The sequence below is a fragment of the Acomys minous genome (genome assembly GCF_964271855.1).
Source record: "Acomys minous genome assembly, chromosome: 17".
NCBI classification, from domain to species: Eukaryota; Metazoa; Chordata; class Mammalia; order Rodentia; family Muridae; genus Acomys; species Acomys minous.
The window spans coordinates 18,410,029-18,436,345 of record NC_140500.1 but is presented as its reverse complement, the minus strand read 5'-3'; the positions used below and the strand labels follow the sequence as shown (position 1 = coordinate 18,436,345).

Sequence of the window (26,317 nt, the reverse complement as noted above, 5' to 3'; positions counted from 1 at the left end):
AGTAGGCCACTGAGGTCAGGTCAGAGGGGAAGCTTATGGCCAACAACACTAGGCCCCAGCATCATGACCAACCTATGTCTTGTGCTCATGGGAAAGGGTTGTGTCTGCTCTTTTCCTAAAGCCAAGAGCCTGTCTCCACCCTACCGCCAGTAACCAGTCTGAGGTGGCCATGGCTGGCAGGTCACAGTGCTTCCTGGACCCCCACACAAGCAGGATAGGACGGGAAGGGAGAAGAAGGCTGGGGCTGCCTGGGACTCCTAACTTCACAGGCAAGCCCATGCCACTGGCTTGGAGACTTAGGGCAGGTCTCATGTATACTACTGTCATGCAACCAGCCTGGGGTTCAGCTGGAGTTCATTAAATTGTTTTTTGATGCAGAAGTTGGGGTTGGGGGTAAGGGTGGGATGGGGTGGCAAGCCCTGGGGATCACCCCTAGTGCCTGAAGATAAATAACATCAGTAAATATTTCCCATTCCTTCACGGGATGCCCTCTTCCGAGTCTTTCATCCCTGATCTCTCTCTCCCATCTGTGGTGGCCAATTGTAGGGACTCTACCTCCACTGCTTGGTTGCTAGTCTGGCTCCTCACTTGGAGTCAGAGTCAGTGCCAATACACATTTATTGGAACTGGTGGATGTGCTCATCACTGGAAGGTGTTGTTCATACATGGGGTTGGTTAACTTTATACTTATTTTACAGACAAGGAAACTGAGGTACAGTGCAGTTAAGTGACTTGCCCAGCAGGCTGCACATTGAGATAATATGGTCTGACTCCAGAGGGTTCATCACCTCCAGCTGTGCAACGTCACCTCTATGCTGTCCTGCTCATGTCTATGTTCCCACAGAAGACCTGTGTGACAGCTGGGCACACATGAACACACCCAGGTTAGACCTGCCACTTCTGCTCCAGATTACTTGAACTACTGATCCTACTGGGGAAGACCTCAGAGCCAGGGAACATGAGAGTCAGACCCAGACCACTGTGCAGTTTGTTCCAAGGACTTTACAGGTACCTCTCCTATTTAAAAAAAAAAAAAAAAAAGTCTTGGCAGTAAGGTGCTGTGCCCAGGTGGGTGGAGGAGCTTGCCAAGACCAGGCAGCTAGAAATCCCAGTACTTCAGCCATATCTGCTGAACCCGAAGGCCTTTCAAATACCAGGGGACCAATGAAGGTTCACTTCCTTCCTGCCCCACAGCAGGGAGCACAGGACACCCTGGGGAGGACATGAACTATCCTGGGACGGGCTCCCAGAAACTCACCTCTAACAGGTCTCCCTCAGCTTTTCCTGAATTTGAGTCAGGACACACAGTCAAGATGGACAGGACTTAGAAGTCAGCGGACAGCCATGGTATTTACCTCGCAAGCCCTTTGCCACACACATGGCCACTGATACCCAGCGCCTACCTTTATGTCCCTGCCTAGCTCTGCCATGGCCACTTTGTGCCCTCCCTACATTGATCTGGAACCAGTGTCCCAGCCATCACAGAGGAAGTCATTTGCTACCCTGAAGGCAGAAGCAATCTACCTTTCAATAACTCTGTCACCTCCACACCTGAAGTCCAGCCCTGGTGGACATGGGTGGCCTTTCATGGTAGCTATCTCAGGCCCATGCATGCAGGCCTGGGTAACAGTACACACACAATCACGCCCAGTAGTCATGGGCTGATGGCCTGCGATGGCCATCAGATGCAGGTTAGAGTGGCAGCCTGGGGATGCTCAGGGCTTGATCACCAAAGTCTGATGCCATTCTTGGCTGAGGCTTCTGGGAACTCAAGTACATCTTTCTTCTCAGGTCTTCCAGCTCACCCAGCCATTTTAGCTCTTTTGAAAAACGCAAGATTCCCTGGAATTACTGGCCTCGCCGGATCAGACAGTTTGTTCCTGGTGACTACTTGGCTCAGTATTTTAGGCACTTCCAGGGGGTGTCCCTGCAGGGCTACTAAGTTCCTGATAACCATGTTCATTTCTTCCCCAAGTCTCTCTGTCATCAGCGTGTAGATTCAGTGTTGAACTCCAGGCTGCTCAAAGATGTGTTCAGTCCCCAGCAAGGACTCCTGGAAGCCTCAGTTGATGATAACCTACAGGGCAGACATAGATGTCATGGTCCAAGCCAGGGACAGAGATGGCATGGCTGAAGCTCTCCATCAGACTGGTGCTTGTGTACTCCTGGAGCAGGTGCTTCCGCCTGTGAAGGAAGTGAGCATAGGCTTTCAGGAAGGTACCAATGGATGTGATCTGGGAAGTGGCCCCTCTCATAGTGAGCACTGAACACTAGCACTGAAGCTAGGACTACCTACCCAAAGCTCCTGCGGGTTCTCAGATGAACCAGGGAAGCCTAGTGGGTTCTTCCCAGGCTTATTGGGTTCTGCTCCTCTCTGCTGTTTCCTCAGGGAGTACAGAAACTCCTGGGGAGGACACTGGTTGGCCTGAGGCTGGCTCCACAGAGACTACCATACAAAGGTTTTGTCTGTAGCATCTAAGAACAGAATAGACTTCGAATCCCTTTACTTCTAGGCCAAGTCAAATTCCATGGGAGGAAAAGGCAGTAGGCTGGGGGACCTGGGAGCAGAGCTGTCCTTTGAAGCAGATGGGTATTAAACCAGGCTCCTCTCTTTCATCAGTGACAGGATAGGCAGACACTGCTCCAGAGGACAGAGGCTACAGACTTGGAAGTAGAGCAACAAATGTGATGGGCTAGTGCTGAACATGAAGCTGTGGTGGAGGAGGACACCTAGGGACCTCACTGTGGAACTGCCATGTGCCTGAACCTTAGTAGTGATCACAGGCACATGTAGTGGTGGGGAGGGGCATAATGACACAGAGACAGGGAGAGAGAGACAGAGACAGAGACAGAGACAGAGACAGAGACAGACAGACAGACAGACAGACAGACAGACAGACAGACAGACAGAGACAGAGACAAAGAGAAAGAATATAAATATCAAGGGATCAAAAGCCCAGGTTCATCTCAAGTAATAGTAGCAGTAGCAATAGTAGTAGTAGTAGTAGTAGTATTAGTAGTAGTAGTAGTAGTAGTAGTAGTAGTAATAATAATAATAATAATAATAATAATAATAATAATAATAATAAAAACAAGTTGCATCAAAGCCAAGGATGTGAGCAGGGCTTCATTGGCAGGTGGCTTGTCTTGCATGTACTACACACAAAACTGGGTACAGTTGCACAGTGCTATAATCCCAGCATTAGGGAAGTAGAGGCAGGAAGATCAGAAGTCAAGGTCATCCTCAGACTACCTAGCTTTTCTGGGCAGACATCATCCCACATTCTCGCATCTCCAACATCCTGGAGTCTCCACTATAACTTAAACTTCACCTTCACAGCTTCATGCACATCCTGCTTGGAGGGTTCTCACAGGGAATCTGGCCCTACAACATGTCACCTGGCCTCACAGGTTTATCTTTGGAACGTTGATACAAGGACCCATGGTCCAACAACCTTGGAATTCTATGAGCCTGAAAAATTAGCACCACATGGACAATGACCAATTCTGCTTCTAGCTTGAGAAGCAGACAGGCCCAGATGTGCCAAATGCCCCCAAGCAGCTGAAACCAGGAAAACATTTCCCTGGGTGACTCTTGACCAGTAGGGTACCTCTTCGGCTTGCCGTCTCTTTAGAAGTGAACGTTTCTCTAACAGCCTGGGAGCTTTAGAGCCCAGAGCTTACTTTGAGAGTCAGGATACCATTCCTATTGTCCTAGAATAAAGTACAAGGCTTCTAATCTCTATAAAAACGACACACCTTGGGGCTGGAGAGAGGAATGGCTCAGTGGTTAAAGCACATACTATTCTTACAGGGGCCCTGAGTTTGAGTTTGATTCCCAGCACCCATACCAGGGAGTTCACATCTGCTGGTAACTGCAGCTCCGTGGAATCTGACACCCCTCTGGCCTCCTCCTCCTCCTCCTTTTGCTTCTCTTCCTCATACTACTCCTCCACATGCACCCCACATGCATGCACGCACACGCACATGTACACATGCACATCGCAAATGCACACACACATGCACACACGTGCATGCACACACACAAATGTTTTAAAAAGAAAAATTTTTAAACAGGCTCACAGTGACACAAAAACATTTTTTAAAAAATACAGCCCATTTGTCTACATTTGATTTGTCTGCAACTTCAGCTGTTTTCACACATCTTTTCTTGCCCAATACACATTTTTTAATCTTTTTGTCTCACTCTTTGCTTTTAGTTCTCACTATAAATCTGGCTAAAAGGCAGCAATGATGATGCCATGGCCTGAATATTATAGTCTTGACATTTCCTCTGCCAAGGAAATCTGCCCATTGCTTTTTAAAATTCAGATCCACTCAAATACCATCAGAACATAGATATTCTTTACCAAAACGTAACACAAACATGTAGCGCAATTCCCAACAGAATCCTGTCCCCATCTGAAACTAATGAGCAGCCTACTGTCTTCACTTCTATGAGCATTCTGGCCATTTATGCCCTTGCGAGATTTATTCAAGTACTCTTACAATACACTGAGGGCTCTCTACCCTGTACCCTTCTACACTACCTCTGCAGGTGGGTTCCAAAGGCCTATGAACCACCTAGTCTGCCTTACCACTGAGACAACCCCACTTCACTGGCAGCAAGCTTTTGTATTGGCTACTTGACATCATTGTGACCTGACAGAACTAAAGACAGGAAAAGCTTATGTTGGCTCACAGTTTCAGAGACCACAGTGCGGGAAGACAAGGGGCACAGGAGAAAGGCTTGATTACATCCTGGCTGACCAGGGAGCAGAGTGTGAGCTATGGCCAGGGTGGGTACAACCTTCAAAGACCGGCTGCTTGTGCTCTAGTTTTGCCAGCCAGCACCCACTGCTTAGTCTCTGGCATCTTTAAAGTACTGCCCCAAGCTGGAGACCAAGAGCTCAAAACATGAGACCATGGGGGAAGTTCAAGAGTCAAACCACAGTAGATGCCTAGCAATGTGATCTCCAGTGCTGTCTCTAAAACACAGAATTCCATAATTTAAGACTTTTTTTTTTCTTAATCTGCAGGCATGTACACCTGTATTAGCAGTTTCCATTTTAATGAGTTTATCCAACTTTTGCAGAGTCAGTTTTGATAGTGAAAAAAACCATGAGGACAGAAAGCTAGAATGGAGGACTGGCAGACAGCATGCTAGGAAGTCCTCCATGTCTCTTCCACTAGACAGCCTTTCACTGTTCCCTGCTGATGCTCTTCCGGAAATGGCTCTTAGTGGGCCTCTCACCACATCTCTCAGCACTACTGAGTCAAGTCACCACTCTCTTCTCTAATCTCTGGCTTGGCCACTTGGCTTGATTTCCTCAGCACCATCTTCCTTCCTGCTGCTTCATCCTAACTTCTCAGAGCATTGTCTTCCAAACACAGATCTGGCTGCATCACTCTAGTCCAAAGCGCCCACAGAGACATTGAGCCCCAGGCCTGGCTGGTGGGCCTTTTCTCCCCATAGGTCATTAGCATGCTCCAGACAAGATGTCCAGCATCTATCGGGCTGATCAGACTTACCCTTCATGAGTCCCTCTCAGCAGCTTCATCTTATCAACTAGCCCCAGTGATGCAGGCGGGCTTGCCCAAGGCCCTGCAGCTGACTAGTGACAAGTGCCAGGACCAAGTCTGAAGGCTTTAAGTCTAACGCCGTTATAGCCCAGCGGGGGAGGAAAGTGCTAGAAGAGTCAATTCCCCTGCCTTGAGACTCAGCTGTGGGCATGCTGTTTCTGAAGCTGTGGGGCTTCCATCATTTAGGATTCTTCACTCTATACCTTAGCTCTGCGTTAAATCTCCATCTGCCAGAATCAGAAGAAGCACATAGGGCTGGAGAGATAGATGGCTCAGCCATTAAAGGCTAGGCTCACAACCAAAAATATAACAAGAGTTCAGTTCCCAGCACCCATGGCTGTCTCTCCAGCCACTAGAAAGAAAGAAAGAAAGAAAGAAAGAAAGAAAGAAAGAAAGAAAGAAAGAAAGAAAGAAAAAGAAAAGGAGAAGCAGCACATAGATAGTACAAAAGTTTTGTTTCATTTCGTTCTGGGTATCTGGCCTGTTTACTTACTACTGTAGACTAGGCTGGTCTCAAATGTGTGGCAATTCTGCCACTTTTGCCTCCCCAGTGCTACAATTCCAAACACGCTATACCATCCCTGGCAACAGTGACATTTTGAGTGTTTAATTATGGCAGATTTTCATATTGGTCCATATTTATCCCCATTACTGTCTCTTGTTGCCCTTCCCACCAAATGCCTCCCACTTCTACTTCTGGCCTTTTTTTTTTTCCTTCTAATTTATGTTACGTCTGTGAGTGCTTTATTTGCCTGTACACCTGCATGCCAGAAGAGGGCATTAGATCATATTATAGATGGTTGTGAGCCACCATGTGGTTGCCAGGAATTGAACTTAGGACCTTTGAAAGAGCAGACAGTGCTCTTAACCACCAAGCCATCTCTCTAGCCCCTACTTTTTGTCTTTTACATGTACATATACATATGTATATATATTTGTATATATAAAACAGTTTCCACATATGAGTCCATCTTATTTGGCTTATCACAGTGTGAGTACTTCTACCCATCTTCCTACAAATTACACACAGAAGACAGGAAGCCTCTTCCACCCATGACACAGCTGGTTTCAGATCACTAGCGGGTAGCACAGGGTATATACACACAGAGGCAATAGCAGGCCTTAATTCAGGTTCTGATACCCAGAACTCTCCTGTAAAGACAAAGACAGCACTAGAGCCAGGTCGGGCAGGATTAAGAGCACAGGGCACAGGCAGTTCTGTCATCAGTGGCTTCCAGGGAACACTCGGACACCATTTTCCTTTCCTGCGGGGCAGCTATCCTGGAGTAAGGTCTTTCTCAAACTGCCAGGGGTGAGGTGGAGGTGTTAATTGCCCTATGGCACAATGCAGAGATTATGTAGCAACAAAATGCTGAGAAGGACCTGCATGTACTATTGTAGATGAATGCACAGGCTGAGTGAGGAAAGCAGCTATGGAACTGAGGAACTATTTCTTTCAGGAAAACTATTTCCACAAGGAAATGGAACAGCAAATGGCTCAGTGTACCATGCACAGATTAAATGCAGCCACTAGGCGGAAGGAAAAAGCAATTACAACAGCATTCGGGCCAATGGTGGGCCTCTGAAACAAACAGCGCTCTTTACTAAACACCCTCTACTCCCTACCCAGGTGGCTTCAGTGTCCCCAACAGGCCTCCATCACCATCCTGTAGGAGATGGCAGCTGAATGGTGTGGAACAAGGTGGCAGGCACCTGAGAACCCAGGCAGATGTGGGTCAGCCATGGCCTGACTTCTTCCTGTGATAAATGAGGACCAGAGACAAACCAGGGGCTTTCTCCCACTTCAAGTCTTAGAACAAGTTTGTCAGACTGGCCTAAAAGAAGATGAAGGATGGTTTGTGTGTTCAGATTCTGCTGTGTCTAGAAAGATGGAGCAGAGAAGTGGACCATGCCTTAAAAAAATGCTAATAGGAAATCTGGATATGGTGGCTCACATTTATGATCCCAGCACTCAGGAGGCTAAGGCAGAGAACTGCCATGAGTTTGAGGCTGACCCAGGCTGTGTAGTGAATTACAGGCCAGAAAAAATCTTGTTGAAAAAAAAAAAAAAAACCTTTTAAGAAGGAAAAAAAAAAAAAAAAGCTGGCTGTCTGAGAAGGCAGGGCTTCAAAGAATGAGGTCAGAGCCGAAAATGGTGCTGAGTCGTGGACTGTAGTCACTGGGCCACAGGCTCTTGGCAGACACTGCATTACTAATCATCTGCCACACATCCACCTGTGCCCTTGTGCTATTTTCTTTTCTTCTCTTTTTTTTCCAAGCAGGATTTTACTATGTTCTTCAGGCTGGACTCAGTCTCCCAGATATGAGGGTTGTGGGTATGAGCTTGGATTGTGGTGGTTTTTAACTTTAATTTCATGCTACGCAATATAAAGATAGAAAGAATTCTGTGAAGCTAATTGTGTAACTACTATGGAAGAAGAAATGTCAGTGGCTGTGGCATCAGATAGATCTCTCTGTGCACCATGCTAAGGGAGACCAGAAAAAAAAAAGCTGTTACACACAAAGACATTCTACCTACCCTGGGACCCCAGGAGCTATTTGCACAAGCCCCTTCATACCTACATGCTCTCATGTCCACCAGTGGAAGGACCCTGGACAAGAACTACATATTCAAACCCACCCTCCTGGCCTTGCCTAACGATTGCATGCAGCTGTTCCACCTCTTACCTCTGGGTGGCGCTGAGTGCAAAGAAGGTCTCTGATGCAGAGAAACCTAAACCTCCCCAAGTTCTGGACTCCATCTCAAATATACTGTAGACCTTTGATCATCACCTTCCATCCTGGGACCCCCACTTAAGACATCCATTCATCCAGCCCCAGCCCAGCACTGTTGGGAGCCATGGAGCTGAAGGAGGTCAAAGATTTTTTTTTTCTATTATGAAGGGAATCATAACTAAGATCAAAGGAGTTAGTGAGAAGGATGGAGGTGGGGGATCCCAAAGTTGTCCCAGAACCTCAGGAGACGATGGTCACTGCCACAGGAGACCACCCCCACAGCATATCCACTAGTCCTTGGAGCTCAACACTGCCAATCCCTGCGGTCCGAGACAGCCAAGCCTTCACTGACCTTCTGAATCCTGCTCTTACATGGACCCTCTCTGTGCAGATAGGAACCTCACAAACGGGTTGGAACAGGTGAGGGGGATCCGGTGACTGACAACTGAGCTGAGATAGCTATAGCCAGCTGTGGGGATGGGGGCAGGGGGCTCAGATTCATTGGTGTGTAATGGTATGTGCCTGGGACAAGTGTCAGACCCAGAACAGAGCAGCAAGCTAGACAGGAAGAAGGCCTGAGGTGCTGTCCTGGCTTGGTCCAGAATACAGATGGGTATTAGTTCCTTCCCCTACTGAGCAAGGACAAAGGGACAAATCTCTGCTGGTCTCACATGCTTCTTGGGGTATTCCTCAGAGGGCCTTAGTGCCCCCCTCCTCTCTCTCCTGCTGTACCTTGGTGCCATTTGCACTGGGGATAAGCCCAGGCTGGCTGCAGGACTACCACCACAGCCCCTCAGTGTGAACAGCAACCCTCAGGGGAGGGAGGCAGCGGCTTGGATCCAGGGAAATGGAAGTGGCCTCTGCTCTAGGCAGGTTCTCCAGCACCTGGGAGGCAGACTGAGCAAACAAAGGCAGGAGGAGGAAGGCTGCCTGTGAGACAGGCAACAGTTTCTTGTCTGGACAGGTTTCCTTCCTAAGTGTGTGTGTGGCCAAGCACACAGCAGGTAGGAGGAGGGAGAGGCCAGTGGGCAGGAGACTGCTCATGACTAAGCCAGGCTCTCACTATTATAGGTAAAGTTTCCTCGCTGCATTTTCTGCCTTTGGGCCACTCCCACATGAGGACAGACAAATGATGGCTGCTAAAGCTTCTGCCATTCCCTCTCTGACTTCAGCCCCTCCCCCCCCCCAAGGAGGAGCTCTGGAACTCAGAGCAGGCAGCTAAAACTCCCTGCTCCAAGGGTTTGTGGCTCGGGTATAAGAAGGCAAAGGGAGAAATTGATGCTTTTCATTGTAAAAAGCCTCTTGTTGTCAATGACAGCCACGTTAGAAAGATCAATATGCTTGGTACAGCTCAAGAGTACTGTGCGTTAGCATGTGCAAGGCCCAGTGCACAAACGTACAGCACACACACACACACACACACACACACACACACACACACACACACACACATACACACACACACACACACGAAGAGGTTCCCTATATCCCATCCCAGTGTTGATTAAGCTCCAGATTTATAGATTATAACATTTGAGGAGCCGGCTCACCTTTTTCTTTTCTTTTTTTTCTTCTCTTTTAAACAGGGGAGAGAGTGCACGCAGTCCCCCACTACCACAAATTACGCAGTTGAGTTTCCCCCATTTGGGGAAATCGTGGGGGTCAGCACACCCCACAGTGCAATGGGTGCCACTCACCTTTTTCTACTGTTCCCTCTCACATACATCTTTCCCCACAATGTCTCCGCTCCCTTCTCTCTTTCCTACTCACACATTACCTGGGGGGGAATGACCTTTCTCCTCTCCTCTCTGCCCAGATCCTACCCACTCCTAAAGCCAGGCCTATCTGCCATTCCGCTTACCAGCAGACGGTGAAATGAAACATTTGCAAAGTGGGGCCCCAGGCCTCGATCCCAGCACTAGCCTCTTTGGGAGAGAGCCAGCCACTGGGTTAAGTTGTAGGTGAGAGGTCTGTCTAGCTCAACACTTCAGGATGAACACTGGAGGGCTAATAAGGACCAGCACGAGGCAGGGAACCCAAGGCTCAGGTGACAGCTCCCTCCTACCTCTTTTGTCCCAGTTCCTGCTCATGCCTGAATGCCACAGGCATCACCAGAACCTCTGGGCTAGGAGTGTGGCTTAGTGGAGGAGTGCCAGCTAGCCTAGCATGGAGAAAGTGCCTGGGCTCCACCCCCAGTACAGACAGAAAGGAGAGGGAAGCATAAGAGGGAGAGAGGAAGGAAATGACCAAAACAAAGGACCTCCCTCCATCCCCAGTGCTTCAGCCTCGCCCTATTCCAGCACTTGGTTCCCACCAGCAGGGGCCTCTTGCGTGTGCCCCCTCCTCTCTCTCTGGTTGCCTCCCTCCACAGGTAGGGCACCATGCTCTCTTTCCAGGTAGTGAAGACAGGAAGAAGAGGCCCAGGGCTTACCCAGCACTCATGAAGACCAATGCACTGGAGAATCTCTGTTCAAATAGTTCCTTGAGGTCACCCTTCTTCTCTGGGATTTTGTCATAGATCTGATAGTAGATAGATGTTCATGGGTTCGACATAAGCGTCACCATAGCTTGGGCTTGACTGGCTGATGTGCATGACCGGTGCTTGCCTTACTGTGGACAGAAGAATCGTTGGTCTAAGGATGATGCCCAAAGGGTAGAGTAGAGAGACAGCTCTAGTGCCCACCCCATTTATGACTTGGGACAAATCACTTCACCTTTCTTCACCTTCTCCTTGCAGTGAGAATTTTGGAGCTTTGGTTTCCTTGAAACACACAGAAATATTATAAGAATATGTTTCTGTTTTGATCCCAGGTGTGGGGATAGAGGGTTGCTTTATAGCAGCTATGATTTGCCTGATGTTCTAGCACAGGCATGGTTTTGCCAGCTACAGATAGTTTCTGCCGTTGTGTGATGTTTGGAATTCTGGGGACTTTTCAGAGTATAAACAGAGCCCCACAGGTGGGATGCTGTTGGTCACAGTTTGTTAAGCAGTCATGTGCAAAGAAGAAACAAGAAGAAAAAATAAGATATTCTGATGGCAAAGATCAAACTTGACCCAAGGGGCTTGCCACCCTTAATCAGCAAGGAGTAGTCTAATGAAAACATCACCCCCTTTCCTTTGTATCCTTTTTCCCCCTCCTATCTAGTGTTATAGGGTTGAAAGGGAAGAAGAAAGGGAATGGCATTATTGATAGACTACTTCCTGCAGATTAGGGGTGTAGAGCTCCTTGGGGCAAGTTTGATCATCTCCATCAGGATGTCTAATTTCTTCTTGTTTCTTCTTTGTGCATGACTCCTTAACAAACCACGACCAGCAGCAACCAACAGCATTCAACCGCCAACCAGCAACCCACCTATGGGGCTCTAGCATTTATTTACCCTCTGAAACAGAATTCCAAACCACACAATCGAAGATACTATCTGCAAGTGGCAAAACCGTGTCTCTGCTAGAGCACAAGGCAAATTATAGTCAGCTGCTTGAAGCAGTCCCATATCCCGACACCTGGGACTAAAACAAAAGCATATTCTTAAATTATTTCTATGTTTGTTTTTTTTTAAAGAAACCAAAGTTGCAAAATTCTCACTACATTCCCCTACTGGAAAAAGGGAGATAGTAAAGGTTTGCTTTCACATAGGGCTTTCTGAGGAAATACATATTTGATTAATAATGCTCTGAGTTTAAAAACCAAGCTAGAGAATGCGGGAGCATCCTTTGTGTGTGCCTGCCTCCAGTGTGGAATACTACTCTGGTCTTTACAGATGTCTCTGGTTATTCAGGAGGCCAGTCACTAAAAGGGACAGAGCAGAGCCAGCCTGCTGCTAGTGTCCCAGAAGATGTGGATCAGATGTCAGAAACTCCTTAGCTTTCTGTGGGGCCCCTCAAAGTTAGAGAGTGGAGGGAAAAAGGGAAGGAAAGAAGGGCAGGACTGAGAGGAGAGGACATCAGAATGGCAGGGGGAAATAAGGGTCATGGGAGGAGCCTGAGAGCTGAGAGGCAGAAAGGAAGCAGAACAGGGCAGGGGAGGCTGCAAAGGGCCAAGGAAGATAAATTAAAGCATACAAAGGAGAAGGCAAGAAGCCAGAGGACAGGGTAGAAGGCAGAGCCTCCAGAATTGGGGGAACCTACCCTGCCCAGGTCATGCTGGTACTCCAGGAAGGAAAAAATCCAGGGTCCAGAACTTGGGAGGTGGCTACACTGTTGCCCTTCCACAGGGTATCAGGGGTGCAGAGAGATCCAGCAGCAGACTCACAGCCAGCACAGGACGAGAGAATCACTTGGAATCTGTAAGTTCTTCTGTGGTACTCAGCCATGCCAGTAAGAGTCTTGACTACTAAGGCCAAGCACGAGCTGGGATATTTGGGAGCAGCCTTCAGTGCAGAAGGGCTCACACCATCATGCAATGGGACCGAGCCACTGCATAGGCCCAGACTCAAGGCAGATGTGATCTGGAGGGTCTCAGGTCAACTGCGTTGGAAGGCCCCCAGGGCAGGCAGGAAGGAAGACTCCACTCAATCGATTTTCACAGCACTGCAGAGGACTTGGGAACAGGAAATTTCCTGGACGGCTCACTGTTGCCTCAAATCCATAGAATACCACCTGCCACGCAGGATTGGACAAATGGGCCAGTGTTGATGAAGTGTGCCCTTTGCTCTAAGTGCCTCTAGGGCTGGTCAGGAAAGTGAGGCTTAAAAGCAGCATGAAGTTCACGTCCTGAGTGAAGGCAGTAAATAGCCAGCCAAGGGTGCAGGCCTAACAAGATGGATTCTGTCCTTAAGTCGAGGCTGGAAAATGGTCGGCACTGTTTTTGGTGCTGTTGCTGCTGTTATTAACTTGTGATATTAGGATGGAACCCAAGGCCTTGACAAGCACTCCAGACAAGCTTCCTGTCACTGGGCCATATCCAGGCTAGTTTTTCATTTTTGGACAATCCTACTCTAGTTTGGGAAACAGCATATTACACGCCTAGACTTGGCAATTTTCCAAGTGAAGAGTGAAGCCAGGCCATGAAGTAAAGAGGAAAGGAAAACGCATAACAGGAAAGGAACCTCAACATTTGGTGGCAGCAGCCGATGAGATCACACAGGTTTTCCTTCTGGAAGCCGGGTGGCCACTAGCATCCTGGACGGAAGCAGTAGACTCAGCACAGAGGGGAAAAAAAGAGACCAAGAAAGAATGGTCCAGGAGAACGGCCAGCCATGCTGAACACACCAGCCCATGCTTAGGACATCCACCCAATCCTTTCCTTCCTTCCTTCAGCCCCAGTGCACCCAGGAGCTGCCATGCGCACTGCGTAGGGACCCACAAGGATAGACAGATACCGCTGCGGGGGCACAAACAGAAATGGCAATGAAGAACGCCCTGCTGGACAGAGATCTGCAGAGCCCTGGGCTGGCAAACAGCAGGCACCTAACCTGGGTGAGGACAGGTGGGAGGAGCCATGGCCCAGGAGGAGCAGTCTAGCCACAGCTCAGAGGGAGAGCAGGGAGGACAGTGGACAAGACCGGGAAACACAGTTAACTGGGTCTCAGGAGTCCTGCAGATCTACTGCAGAGCTCAGATATCATCATTAAGACAGCCTGGGGCCAGAGGCATCCTAAGCCTGGAAATAACAGGGTGAGAGAGATGCTTTGAGATCACAGGGAGCCAGTGAAGAGGCCACTGTGGTAATCCAGGCAAGAGCGAGGCAGATGTGAGTACATCCTGAATCAGCATGGACAGAGGGACATGAGGACTGGACCCAACGCAGTGTATGGGGTAAAAGAAGCAGTGAGCAGCACCGGGTGTGGCAGGAAAGCCCGAGAGAGAGGCCACAGCCAGAATGTCACACCTGGTCCCTCTCCAAGGAAGGTGGAAAACCCTGGCCTGGACTGCAGAGTGCAAAGGGCTGAGGAAGGTCCTTGAGTATGTGCATGGGTGCGTGCAATGCACTGCAAGGTCTCCTTCATGTCTCTGTTGGTGATCACCTGCAGGTCGAACAGAGATAAAGATCAAGAATGACAATATTATCCAACCATGTTCTGAAATCTGGTGCTTCCAACTACCAGCCTGTGGACTTAGCCACAACCTGGTGCAAATTTATTGCAAGATACTCTTCATGGAAGCAATGTTTGAATCTCGAAAGGGACTGCTGCCAAGATCCTAAGAGTGCATGCTTTGTGCCTTCTATCACCATAGTCCCCAGGCCAGTGTGCATCATTTCCCCATACATGTGCTGGTTGCCATGAACCTTCAATAACTATTGGCTGTGGGAACCGTACAAGATTTCCAGCCCACATTCTCTCCTTAGCCCAGGTAACTCTCAGTAACTCTGGTTTGTGGTATCAATATCCTTAGCCTGTCTAGAAGTGACCCCTGAGTCTCTCTGCCATTTTCAGCTGCCACTGGATGCCCAATCAGGTCCCTGTGGCGCAAATGGAGATGACATGGATTAAAGAATCACTTTTCCCCATCCCCAAAGCTCCCCCAAGATGGCCTTGGTAAGGCTGGCTCCCATGTTATCAGGGAGAGGTACACTGGCCTACTGTGGTCACTAGCAACTGATGAAGAAAATGAAAACAGGAGGAATGCCCTCTAACTTAGGAAAACCCTGCAAAAACAGAAAGTAAGAGAAACCAGAGAGGGGCTGGAAAGATTGGCTCAGCGGTTAAGAGCACTAACTGTTCTTCCAGAGGACCTGGGTTCAACTCCCAGCATCCACATGGCAGCTCACAACTGTCTGTAACTCCAAGATACGACACTCTTACACAGACATACATGCAGGCAAAACACCAATACACTAAAAATAATTTTAGAGAGAGAGAGAGAGAGGAGAGAGAGATTTCACATCCTCAGGAGTGGATGGTGGCTGGGATCTGCACCAGACACCAAAAGCAGTTACATTCTTAACATGGACACAGCAGCAGTGAAGACCATGAGGCCTACGTGCCTCAAATGGCAGAGCAGAAAAAGTCCAGCTGTGTGGTGATTGACTCAGACTCTGATTCTGACTTTCCCTGTGAAGAAAAAAGAGCTAAGATCTCTGAAATAAACAATGAAGATGAGTCTTATGACACTGATCACCCCAGAGATCACCCACTAATTGTTATTAATGATGAAGAAGATGGCAATCCCTCTTTGAGGGATTCTGAACAGAAAATGAAATGATTCCGGGGATGAGTGCCAAACACCTGTGCTTGAAAAAGATGTGGTCCAAAGTAGTAGTTCTGATCCTACTTCATTGGATGTTTGTGAGCTATCAGATCTTTGTGCACATTCCAACCAACCATCTAACGAGCCAGAGCCCCAGCCCGAGTTAGAGGCAGAACCCGAGCCGGAACTGCAAGCCCCAACCAGAGCCTGAACTGCAGCATGAGGTGTAGCGGGAGCCCCAGCTCCAGCCCCAAGCCAAGCCCGAGCCCCAGACCAAGCGGAACCCCGGCCTGGCCTGAGCAGGGGAAGGAGCCGGAGTTCCAAACTGAGCTGGAGCCCGAGGCCCAGCCAGAGGAGGAGCCCAAGCCCCAGCAGGAGCCAAAACCAGAGCTGGCGCCTGAGCCTGAATCTGAGGAAAGGGTTAAAGCCAAAGAGGCCAAAGAGGCCAAGGAGAGAAGGGCTGCAGCTCTGCTGCAACAACAAAGGAGAAGGAAGAGAAAAAATAGATTTATATGTATGTCACAGGGTAAGCCACGTAGGAAACATCGTCGGGTTGACCCACAGAATTTGCCCAGCCTGCCAAGTGAATCTGCAAGGCCTAATTCTTCTGATGTGCCCATGGCATCAGGCCAACCTGTTCGTCCTGCTGAAGGCACCCCATTAAGTAAACAAAGAGGCAAAAGGGCATGCTCACGAAAGTGCAAAGGACCTTTCTGCAAATGGGAGTGGGGGCTCCAATATATTAGCATTTACTGTTCAGGTCCCCTGAGTGTTTTTTCCTGAATACCTATTCTGAGGATAACCTGGGTCCTTGCCACCACCTCTGGAATAATTGCCAATTCCTCTATGCAGCCATAAGTTAGAGTGGTTCCTCCTTCCTAGGTTCTCAGTTTTAGAGTTTTTCTCAAGTATAAAGTGTTGCTAAATTTGTCCCCTCAGTAGTCTGTTCATAAGAGGACTTTATGATCTATTCTGAGGGGACAGCCTCATGAGTGGCATGTAACAGATGTTTAATAAACTTGTCAAAGAAATGAATGGCACTAACTATTGGACAAAAAAAAAGTTCTTCCAAAGTTGGCCCAGGGCCACTTCTGCTATTTCCTGTGTACTCTAATAGGACAGCTATGTAGAACCCAACAGTGACCTGTAGGAGCAGGGATGGCATCTTTCCCATTTGGTGATCTGTTTGCTGTGGCCAAAGTAAAATACCATAACACCTTTAAGAAAAAAAAAATGTGGCTGATAGGCAGCAAGATATATGGATAAAGTAGGAGACTGGGCGACACCAGTGCCATGACATCCTTGACTGGGGGAGGGAACTGTAAACTTCAGGCCACTTTTAGCTCTGCAGAATAGAAGGACAAATGGCTTTCTTAGCCTTCCTAGTTTCTCACCTCACAGTTCTGCTGCCCAAAGAAAATCCCTAGTACTCTTGGTTTGTGTTAGTCACAGCCTCAGCCTGTCTAATAACCCAAAGAGCATTCACCTCAAAATATTCACCAACCATCTCAGAAGTGGGTGGGCTACAAAACTATAATGGCAACAAATTCAGATACAGGAAATGAAGTGATCACCATGTCCTTATCAATGCTAGGGAGGCAGAACTTGAGTCGGTCGCCTTAGACTACTCCACTGTCCTGATACTTAGCACTATGCGGGATGACTGGTTCTGAAGAAGACGGCCAGTTACATATCAGTCCTGGCAATGGTGGCACCACACCTACTCACTGGGAACAATATCCTGTGGAATAGAAACAAGCCATTCCAAGACACTGCACATCTGCCACAGAATCAAAGGACTCTGCAACCCCTCTCAACACTCATGAGTCCTTCCTCATGGAAGAGCTGCTCAAGAGATGCGCTGCCAGTTTATCCTTAAGCCCACCCACCCGATGACAGCCAGTCGACAGAGAAAAGCCAGGTGAGAAGACTGTTAAAGAGACTTGCTGTGAACTGAGCCTGTTGGTGGGCTCCCCACATCCCCCTGCACAGCTTGCCCACACAGTCTTCCCCTAGGATGAAACAGCTCTTTGTACTTTCCATACCAGATAGCTGTGAGAACAACATCTGTCCAAACCTATCCTGGATATGTTTTGCTATCTGAATTTAAAAATAAAAATAAAAATATCCCCTCACTAAAGGCATCTTCAGGCCATTGGCAAGTGTGAATTCCTGCAGAGAGCTAAAGAAGAAACTCAAGTGTAGAGTCCAACACCACATAGACTGTGAACATGAAAATATTCTAGGAAGAATATTTTCATCAAGACCGTGTGATATATGGGTCTATAGGATGAAGAGAAAATTCTTGCATCCAAAGACTATTAGACCAGCTTCTGAAAACCAATGCTGGTTTCCTGAGATGGCCGTCTGGAGCATTACACAAGATTGAACAACACTCCTCATCCAATCAGATGACTGTGTCTAACTTAGTAATATATAACTCCAAGCACTCTTTTGACTTCCTACTTCCTCCAACTCAGAATTAGAAAACGAATACACAAAATACATTTTTGCTGCTTGTATTTCTGACCAAAAGTCGCTGTAGGATATTTATAGAAGAAATCGTTTCATTTGTGGGAAAAGGTTCAGTTAAATGTGTCCCTAGGAAAAAATTGCCTCACATATTCCAAATGGCTGATTCCCCTATTATGGGTTGGGAAATGAAGCAAATGTTGGTTGTGATGATCCATACATTGGCCAGGATGGAAGAAGCATGGACTCTACCCTAACTCTCATGGACTATACTGTCCATCAGCCTCCATAGTAGGCCTTTTAACCCTGAGAAATACTGACTCCAATCATCCTAAAGATGCAGACATTCAAATGAAACAGCCTCCTGAGACCAATGCAGTGAATGTTTCTGTAACATAAAGAGAGGTTTCAGGGGAGGAACATCCCAGGGCCTCATCTGGCTGGTGCACACTCAGCATATCCAAAAGAGCTTCAGCAACCGTGGTGCTGCTTGGAGCCAGCATCAGCTAGCTGTCTGCATACAAAGCTTTCCTACCTCTAGGCATTATACCAGAAAAGGCTACAAAAGCAATGCAGTGACCTCCCAGAACATGGAGACTATCTGAAATAGAACTAGCACTGATACCAGCAAGAAAAATGTCACTAATGAAGCAGTAAAGAAAAGCCATTCTACAGAGAAGAGAAATCAGATGACACTTTTCACTAGGCTGAAGCCAGTGGCCATTTCAATGGTGTCTTCCCAGTCATGTGTCCTCCCAGAATCATTCCATGTACCAAACCTTGATGCAGCTACCCCTGAAATGCACAGAGAGAAGATAGCCTTCAGTGTTCAAGTTCCCATGGGTGATTTTCAGGTCCCAACATAGATGATCAGACCTACACCCAAATGGTCCTATTTCAAGGTTGGTTCAAAGAAACAAACTGAGCTGTGAATCTGTTTGGAGTTTTTTGTTTGTTTGTTTAATTGGTTGGTTGGTTGGTTTGGCTTTTTGTTTTGGTTTTGGGTTTTTTTTTTCCTTTGGTTGGTTGGTTGGTTTTGGGTTTTATTTGCTCTGCTTTGGTTTGGTGTTTACAGAGTAGAAGGTGATCTCAATTGGAGAAGCCACAGCTTAATATAATCAATCAGAGGGTTTGAGGTGGGCAAGAGCAGTCCCTGGCCCAGACCCAGGCCCTGGCAGGCCTTTACCCTAAGCACTGCCACTTGCCCTGAGGGCTAGCCTAGCTCTCCCAGCTTATCCTTCCCAGACATGTGCCTGTCTGCGTTACCAGCCAGCACCTAAGAAAGTACTTTTTCTCAGATTTCTGAGACACTTTCCTTCCTCATGTTGTTGGAACTTCCCTTTCCAATAGATTGTGCTTCTCAGACTGAAAACAAAGAAGAGAAACCCACTGAGTTCAACAGACTCAGTCTCTTCTCTGGACTACCTGGCCCCTCACCAAAGCAAGCCAAAAGTTGACCATATTATACACACACACACACACACACACACACACACACAGAAATTGTACAGTGGCATTTGCCAGTGCATTCTGTAACTCTTCACCCAAGTATGAAGTTTGGCCAATTTGAAAAACTGGGCCCTCAAAAAGCAAAATGGAGGTTGGGATAGAGCTCAGTTGGTAGAGTGTTTGTTGAGCATGTGCAAAGTTTGAACCCTGTAAACCAGGCACGGTGGTGCACACCTGTAATTCTGTCACTCAGGAGGCAGTGGCAACAAGATGAGAGGTCCTAACACAGCCTGGGTTACTCTATTTAAAAAAAAACAAAACAGGACAATGAACAAAAGCAGCCAGACCAGAAGAAAAGAATGTTCCCTAAAAGGACCTTCACCTTCCAGGGTTTCTGGGGTTCCAGAACCCAACTCATGGTGAGAGAGATGCAGAGATGCAGAGACACCTCTTAAAGGCAGACTGACCACAAACATAATTCTTCTCCTATCAGGACTCAGAGAAACCCTCTGAGTTTCTTTATTCAGCCAAGTGGAAAGAAGATCCAAGCCTTTCATGATGTTCCACAGGAGAGAAGAGAGCAGAGTAGAGTGTCCTCCTAACGCCCCACCTTGAAGAAGAGCCTCACCCAGGTTTGTGACTGTGGCCAGCCCAGATACAGGGCTTACAATGGCGAGTGAACGTGTGGACAGACATTTAAGCACAACATCAATCTAGTGCCCACAAGAACAGAGCTGGGCTAATAATAACCTAAAGAAAATGATTATTATGACCCCTTTCATAAGATAGCTGGGGTGGGCAGGAGAAGCAGTATCATTGTTAATACTTAGGACAAAATAGTTCTCTCTATTGAGATATTTGACAGGATTTTCATGCTAAGACTTCTATCTACTAACATGTAGGAGGCTTTTCTTATTAGAGATGCTCCGGCTAGAGAAAATATATCGTACAGATGAAGCTACCTATGTCAATCAACACTCTGGAGAAGACAGAGACATTAAATGAGGAACTGGACCGAGAGAGAATAGACAGTGCAGAGAAGACATCTGTGTGCCACTGAACACTTTTAGTAAGTAGGCAAGGCCAAAGCATTAAGAAGAAAAGCATGTGCAGTCATGAAGGAAATCATGCAAAACCTCTCCCTGGATGCCAGACAGTGGCCGTTTCTGTGCCATCTGCTTATCACATCGCCATACGGTCATTCTAAGGAGTTATTTTGTTAATATAGTTGATAGAGTACAGAAAACAAGGGTGATCCAAGAGCCGCTGACTCCATGACATAATGGTTATCCTTTTTGTTTTTGTTTTTTGTTTTTTGAGACAGTCTCACTTGTAGCCCAAGCTGGTCTCAGACTCACAGCAGTCCTCCTGCCTCAGCTTCCCAAGTGCAAGTATTATAGGTATGAGCCACTGTGCCCAGCTTGACGTCACAGGTTTTAAAGCAGCTTCTTGGGTTGACTTGTTTTCCCCTTGGTGCTGAATCGATGTGCAAAGGTTCCAGGAAACAGCTGTGAGAAGAAAGAGGGAAATGTTTGCTGTGGTCTTCCCAAGGGTGTCTGTGCTAAGAACAAGCTCCAGAAATGCCTTTCCCTATTTTGAAAGTGGCTTCTCCACAGCATTAGCTTTCTTGGTGCAGGCAAAAAGACTGCTGTATGGATATTGGAGAAACAGTGGTTTAGGGGTGATGTTCTCCCTGGGGTCTGGGATGCATGGCTATGGGCTTGCCATGTTAATAGCAGTATTAATAAAATGAGAAGGGACTTCCTGGCACTAAAATCTGGGAGAGTGATGTTGCTCATCCAAACCTCGAAAGAAAGGCTTCTCTAGTATTATAGAAACCAGGTGAAGGTTTTCACTAAGTTCAAGCCAGTGGCCAGTTCAGTGGTATCTGCATATCCTCCAAGAGTGGATCCAGAAATGGACCTCTGATGGGGCTACATGTGGTTACCTCCAGCTATACCCAGTGACTTGGAATTCATGAAAATTTTTACATGACTTCCTTTGTGGGCACACAAGATTTCTTTTCTACATTCCCAACTGGTGACATTTCCCTATTTTTTTTTAAGGACTTGAATTTCTTTTTTAATTTAACATGTATGAGTGTTTGGGTGCATGTGCCTACATGTGCGCTATACCTTTGCCTGCCCGGTGCTCTCAGAAGCCAGAAGCCAGCATCTGAGCCTTTGAAACCAGAGCTACAGAGCAGTGGTGAGCCATCTTGTGGCTGGAAATCAAACGTGGGTCCTCTGCATGAGCAAGTGGTCTTAACTGCTAAACCATCTCTCCAGCTCCCATTTTTCTTGCTGATAGATATCAACAAATAGAGCGCCTCTCATTTATACAAACGCTGTGAGCAAGAGGTGATCAACTATGGTGTCTGCTTGCTGAGGTGTTTCCCTGCAGCCCTGCTTCTTAGACTCCCATCAGCCAGGGAAAGAGCCGTGCATGAGATGAGTCACCCTTTGGCTCACTTTTCGGGGTGTGCAGCTGAGGTATTGTTTAGCCAGCAACAGGTTACAAACAAGACACAATACTCAGCCAAAGGTCTGCCAGGACTGCTCAGATGGCCACTGGCTGGGGGATTTGGACTCCAAAAGCTTTGCCATCATGTTTCCAAGTTGACTTATGCTTTATCAATCATTTCGATGCTATAAAGCTTATTTTATCTTACCTTTAGGTCACACCAGTTCACTCCTCATCTAGTACTAAGTATCAGGCCTTTTACCAGCCTGGGGTAGGGAGGATCAGAAGCAAACTAGATAGATGTACATCTCCTTTATTAGACTATGTGACCTCTAATTACCGTCAAATAGACTTTTCTCTCCAAAACTACCTTATTCCAAATTATTTTTTATTAGTCCCTAGAAAACTGCCATATCACATGTTCTTCCTGTCTCCTCAGGTTCACTGTCAGTTACATGGGGATGGACCTGCTTGCCTTGGTCATTATAATTGACTCGTGGAATTCTGTGTCTGGAGACTTCTTAGACTGGCTGCGCCAATCAGGTGTGAGGTAGATTTCATTCTATAGCCAACCATGTCCATTAGGACTTCTAGGTGTTCATCTGCATCTTTTGTGGTAAAATGACATCAATAGGGACTCCTTTTGTCTTGAGAATGTACTACTTTCAGGGCTAGAGTACTAAAATCTATGGGTAGAAATATCTAAATGTCATCATCCTGAAAGAATTTGCTTTTGTACTTACCAAACTAAAAGTTCTAGCCTTTTCTTTTTCATAGTGGCTGGTGGAAAAATCACCCAGCCAATCTGAATCATAGTAGAAAATATTGGATAATTTTTAAACAATCATTTCCATCCTTGATTTTTTTTTTCAAGACAGGATTTCTCTATGTAGCCTTGACTATCCTGGACTTGCTTTGTAAACCAGGCTGGCCTCGAACTCACAGTGATTTGCCTGCCTCTGCCTCCCAAGTGCTGGGATTAAACGCATGCGCCACCACCGCCCGGCTCTGTTCTCCGTTACTATCATTCACTCTTTAGTTTCTTGATAGTCTTGAAAAACAGCCTTCTACAATCCCCACAAAACCTAGGAATCTAGCAACCCCTACGCAGGGTAGACAGAACATAGTTTAAACTCATTCAGTGCTTCATTCTGAGAGAATTGTCTGTTTGTACTCTCTTGTGATGCTGGACAAGGACAGCAAGTTTCAGCTCTCTCTGTCATGCATTCAGAAAGGGAAATGCTAGATACTATAAAACGCACTGTATTGTCAAACCATAATGTTTGGGGGCTTGCTGTATTAACTGCTTGTTTGTGTTTGTTTGTTTGTTTGTTTGTTTGTTTGAGACAGGGCCTCATTAGAGTCCAAAGCTGGCCTTAAATTTATTGAGATCCTCCTGCCTCTGCCTACGTGCTAAGGTTACAAACATTGACATCACACCCATCTTAACTGCCTTTTAGACTAAGATACTTTCAATTTAGCCAGGCGTGGTGGCACATGCCTTTAATCCCAGCACTCGGGAGGTAGAGGCAGGCAGATCTCTGTGTTCGAGGCCAGCCTGGACTACAACATGAGTCCAGGACAGCCAGAGCTGTTGTTACACAGAGAAATCCTTTCTTTTTTTTTTAAATTATTTATTTATTGTATATGAGTACTTTATCTGCAGAAGAGGGCACCAGATCACATTATAGATGGTTGTGAGCCACCATGTGGTTGCTGGGAATTGAACTCAGGACCTTTGGAAGAGCAGGCAGTGCTCTTAACCACCGAGCCATCTCTCCAGCTCCAAGAGAAATCCTTTCTTGAAAAACAAAAAAACAAAACAAAATAAAGATACTTTCTATTTAAAATGGGCCTACAGGGTTGTTAATCCCATCATAAATGGAGGAGCATCTGCAGTGTCATTGTTGACATAAATAGTTAAGATGAGATGATGCAGCTACATATGCGCACCTATAATCGCAGCACTCTATAGCTCAGGCTAGTATCAAACTCCTAGCAACTCTTTCTGCATCCACATCCCAATTGCTGGAATGAAGACATGTAAGCTGGTATATGTGATCTCTCATTTGTTTATTTTATTGCTATGCTGAGCATCAAGTTGGACCATGCTATGCAAACACTCTACCACTGAGCCATAGCTCCAGGTCATGACAGATGTTTCATAAAAACAGAAAAACACTAACAAAATGGCACGCACCTGTAGTCCCAGCCTCTTGAAACACTGAAGGAAGAAGATTACTTGATCTCACAAACTTAAGGCCAGACTAAGAAAAAATATGACCCTGTCTCAGCATATGGGTGTGTGTGTGTGTGTGTGTGTGTGTGTGTGTGTGGTGTGTGTGTGTGTGTGTGTGTAGGGTGGGTATGAAGAGGAAAGGAGATACTTGGGAGTTACAAATGCAAGCCAAAGACCAAGGATCAGATATGACCTCATTGGAGAGTGTAACATTTTTCCTTTTTTTTTAATTTTTTTTTTAATTTATAATTTCCCTACCCCTATCTTCCAAGTGCTGGGATTACAGAAATGTGCCACCACACTAGGCTAACATATAAGCTTTAAAGGAACCTACTTCAGTCCATCACACTCTGCTCTCCAGACTTCTAAGTTTGTGACCTTCTCCTATACACATTATTTTTGACAGCCTCCAAATCCTTATCCCACGTCAGTGTGAAACCTAACTCTGAAGTCTTATCAAAATACAGGTCGAAGGTATGATGTCACAATCTTGTAATTCCAGCATATGGGGCACTCCAAGCAGGAGAGTTCCTGAGCCTTGGAGTTTGAGACAGGGTCAGGCAATATATTGAGACACCTCCTCCCAGACCTGGAAAGAGAAGGAAACCAACCAAAAGCCTCCAAAGAAAGCAAAAATTAGAAAACCAAACAGGTTAAGGCCCTAATCTTGAAAATCTGAAATGTCCCCAAACTTCTTGAGCACCGACTGCTATGATGCAACAAATGAAAACTTTCATAAACAGGAACCTTTTTGCAGAAAATTATTTAAAATATTTTAATTGCCTTTAAGCTATTGGCTTCTTTACACAAGAAATATTTTCTTCAGGAAAAAAAATGCCCGTCCTTTAAGTTATATTTATGGGGCTGGAGAGATGGCTCAGAGGTTAAGAGCACTAGCTGCCCTTCCAAGGTCCTGAGTTCAATTCCCAGCAACCATATGGTGGCGCACAACCATCTATAATGAGATCTGGTGCCCTCTTCTGGCCTGCAGGTGTACATGCAGGCAGAACACTGTATACATAATAATAAATAAATCTTTTTTTTTTTTAAAGATATATTTATAAGTAACAATTCTATTAGACTTCAAAGCGCAGGTGAGAAATGCCTTGAAAAATAATCAAAGAAGAAGAAGTCTTCGTGGATAAGTTACCTGGATACTCAAGAAATGAAATCTTTGGCAGGCTGCTAGCCACCTTGTTTGGCAGCACATCCCCTGAGGATTAGTAGTCATGTTGAAGTACTGAAGGGAATGCAGATCCAAGCGCATGCTGGGAAACAAGTGCTTAGAGAACCTGGGCAGGATGAAACGAAATTAGTCAATGAATGAAAAATAATACAGAGATAGTAAAATGTTAAGCATATTATTATGATGGTGGAAGGCAAATCTGAGTAAAGTAATGAGCATTAACTCTTGTCATCTCAAGGTCACTTTAATGAACCTTTGGAGGAGGCGGACTAAATATAACTTACACCACCCTTAGTTTTGAGGAGCTACTTTTATCTACATCTTTGAATAAATGGCTGCTGTTATGCTCTTTTCCATGGCTCTAACAAAAGAATGCCCTACTTCAGTTTTAGCACAAAACTGGGTTGCCTGAAATAAGGCAGCCGCAGCCTAAGGTTTTCACCTCGGTGCCTGGTGCACTTGGCACGTTGCTGGCACTGCCTGTGGATATTAGTGCCAGCCCCAGCCCCAGCCCCAGCCCCAGCCCCAGCCCCAGCCCCAGCCCCAGCCCCGGCACAACCGCTACAGAAAAGTGATGCACTGTGTGCCTCGTGGACAACCCAATGGGCCACAGCACTACCTTCTGAGGCCACCAGCCAACGTGCCCTAGACAAACGGTGCCTCGGGCCACTCCAGCGACAATCCCATAGTCGCTCCTTCAGGCAGCGACCGGTAACGGTCCCCGGAGGGGGAGGGGCGACGCTAATGTCTGGGAAAGGGATTCCGCTCCGTGCGTCTGGAGTGCTTTCCTGAAGCTGAGGGAGACCCCGCCGCCGGTCGGCTTTGCGCCTACAAGCTTCTCCAACCAAGGCCGCTCTGGGCTCCACTTCGGTGGACTACCCGCTCCGTGTGTGAGGGGCCGCGTTACGTGTGGACGCTCCGGAACGCGACTCTGCCTCTGCGCCGGGTTATCGCCGTTACCCAAAGCCACCGGCTTCTCGGCTCTTCTCTGTAAAGTACACCGCCGGTCGCGTGCAACGGTGTGACTGCAGGAAGGACCGGTGAGCGCAAGGAGAGGAAC

The 26,317-nt window shown here is 46.9% G+C and overlaps 1 long non-coding RNA gene across 2 annotated transcripts; it reads right to left on the bottom strand.

The window, feature by feature from the left end:
* Positions 1 to 362: 362 nt before the first annotated feature.
* LOC311588562 lies at positions 363 to 26,317 on the bottom strand. Of its 2 annotated transcripts, XR_014776255.1 has the most exons (6): positions 25,877 to 26,317; positions 25,222 to 25,363; positions 24,406 to 24,660; positions 12,446 to 20,877; positions 10,751 to 10,929; positions 363 to 2,184 (listed from the first exon to the last, which is right to left on the bottom strand). It is a non-coding gene; the product is annotated as an uncharacterized lncRNA (long non-coding RNA). The 2 variants fall into 2 exon arrangements; XR_014776256.1 differs by lacking the exon at positions 24,406 to 24,660.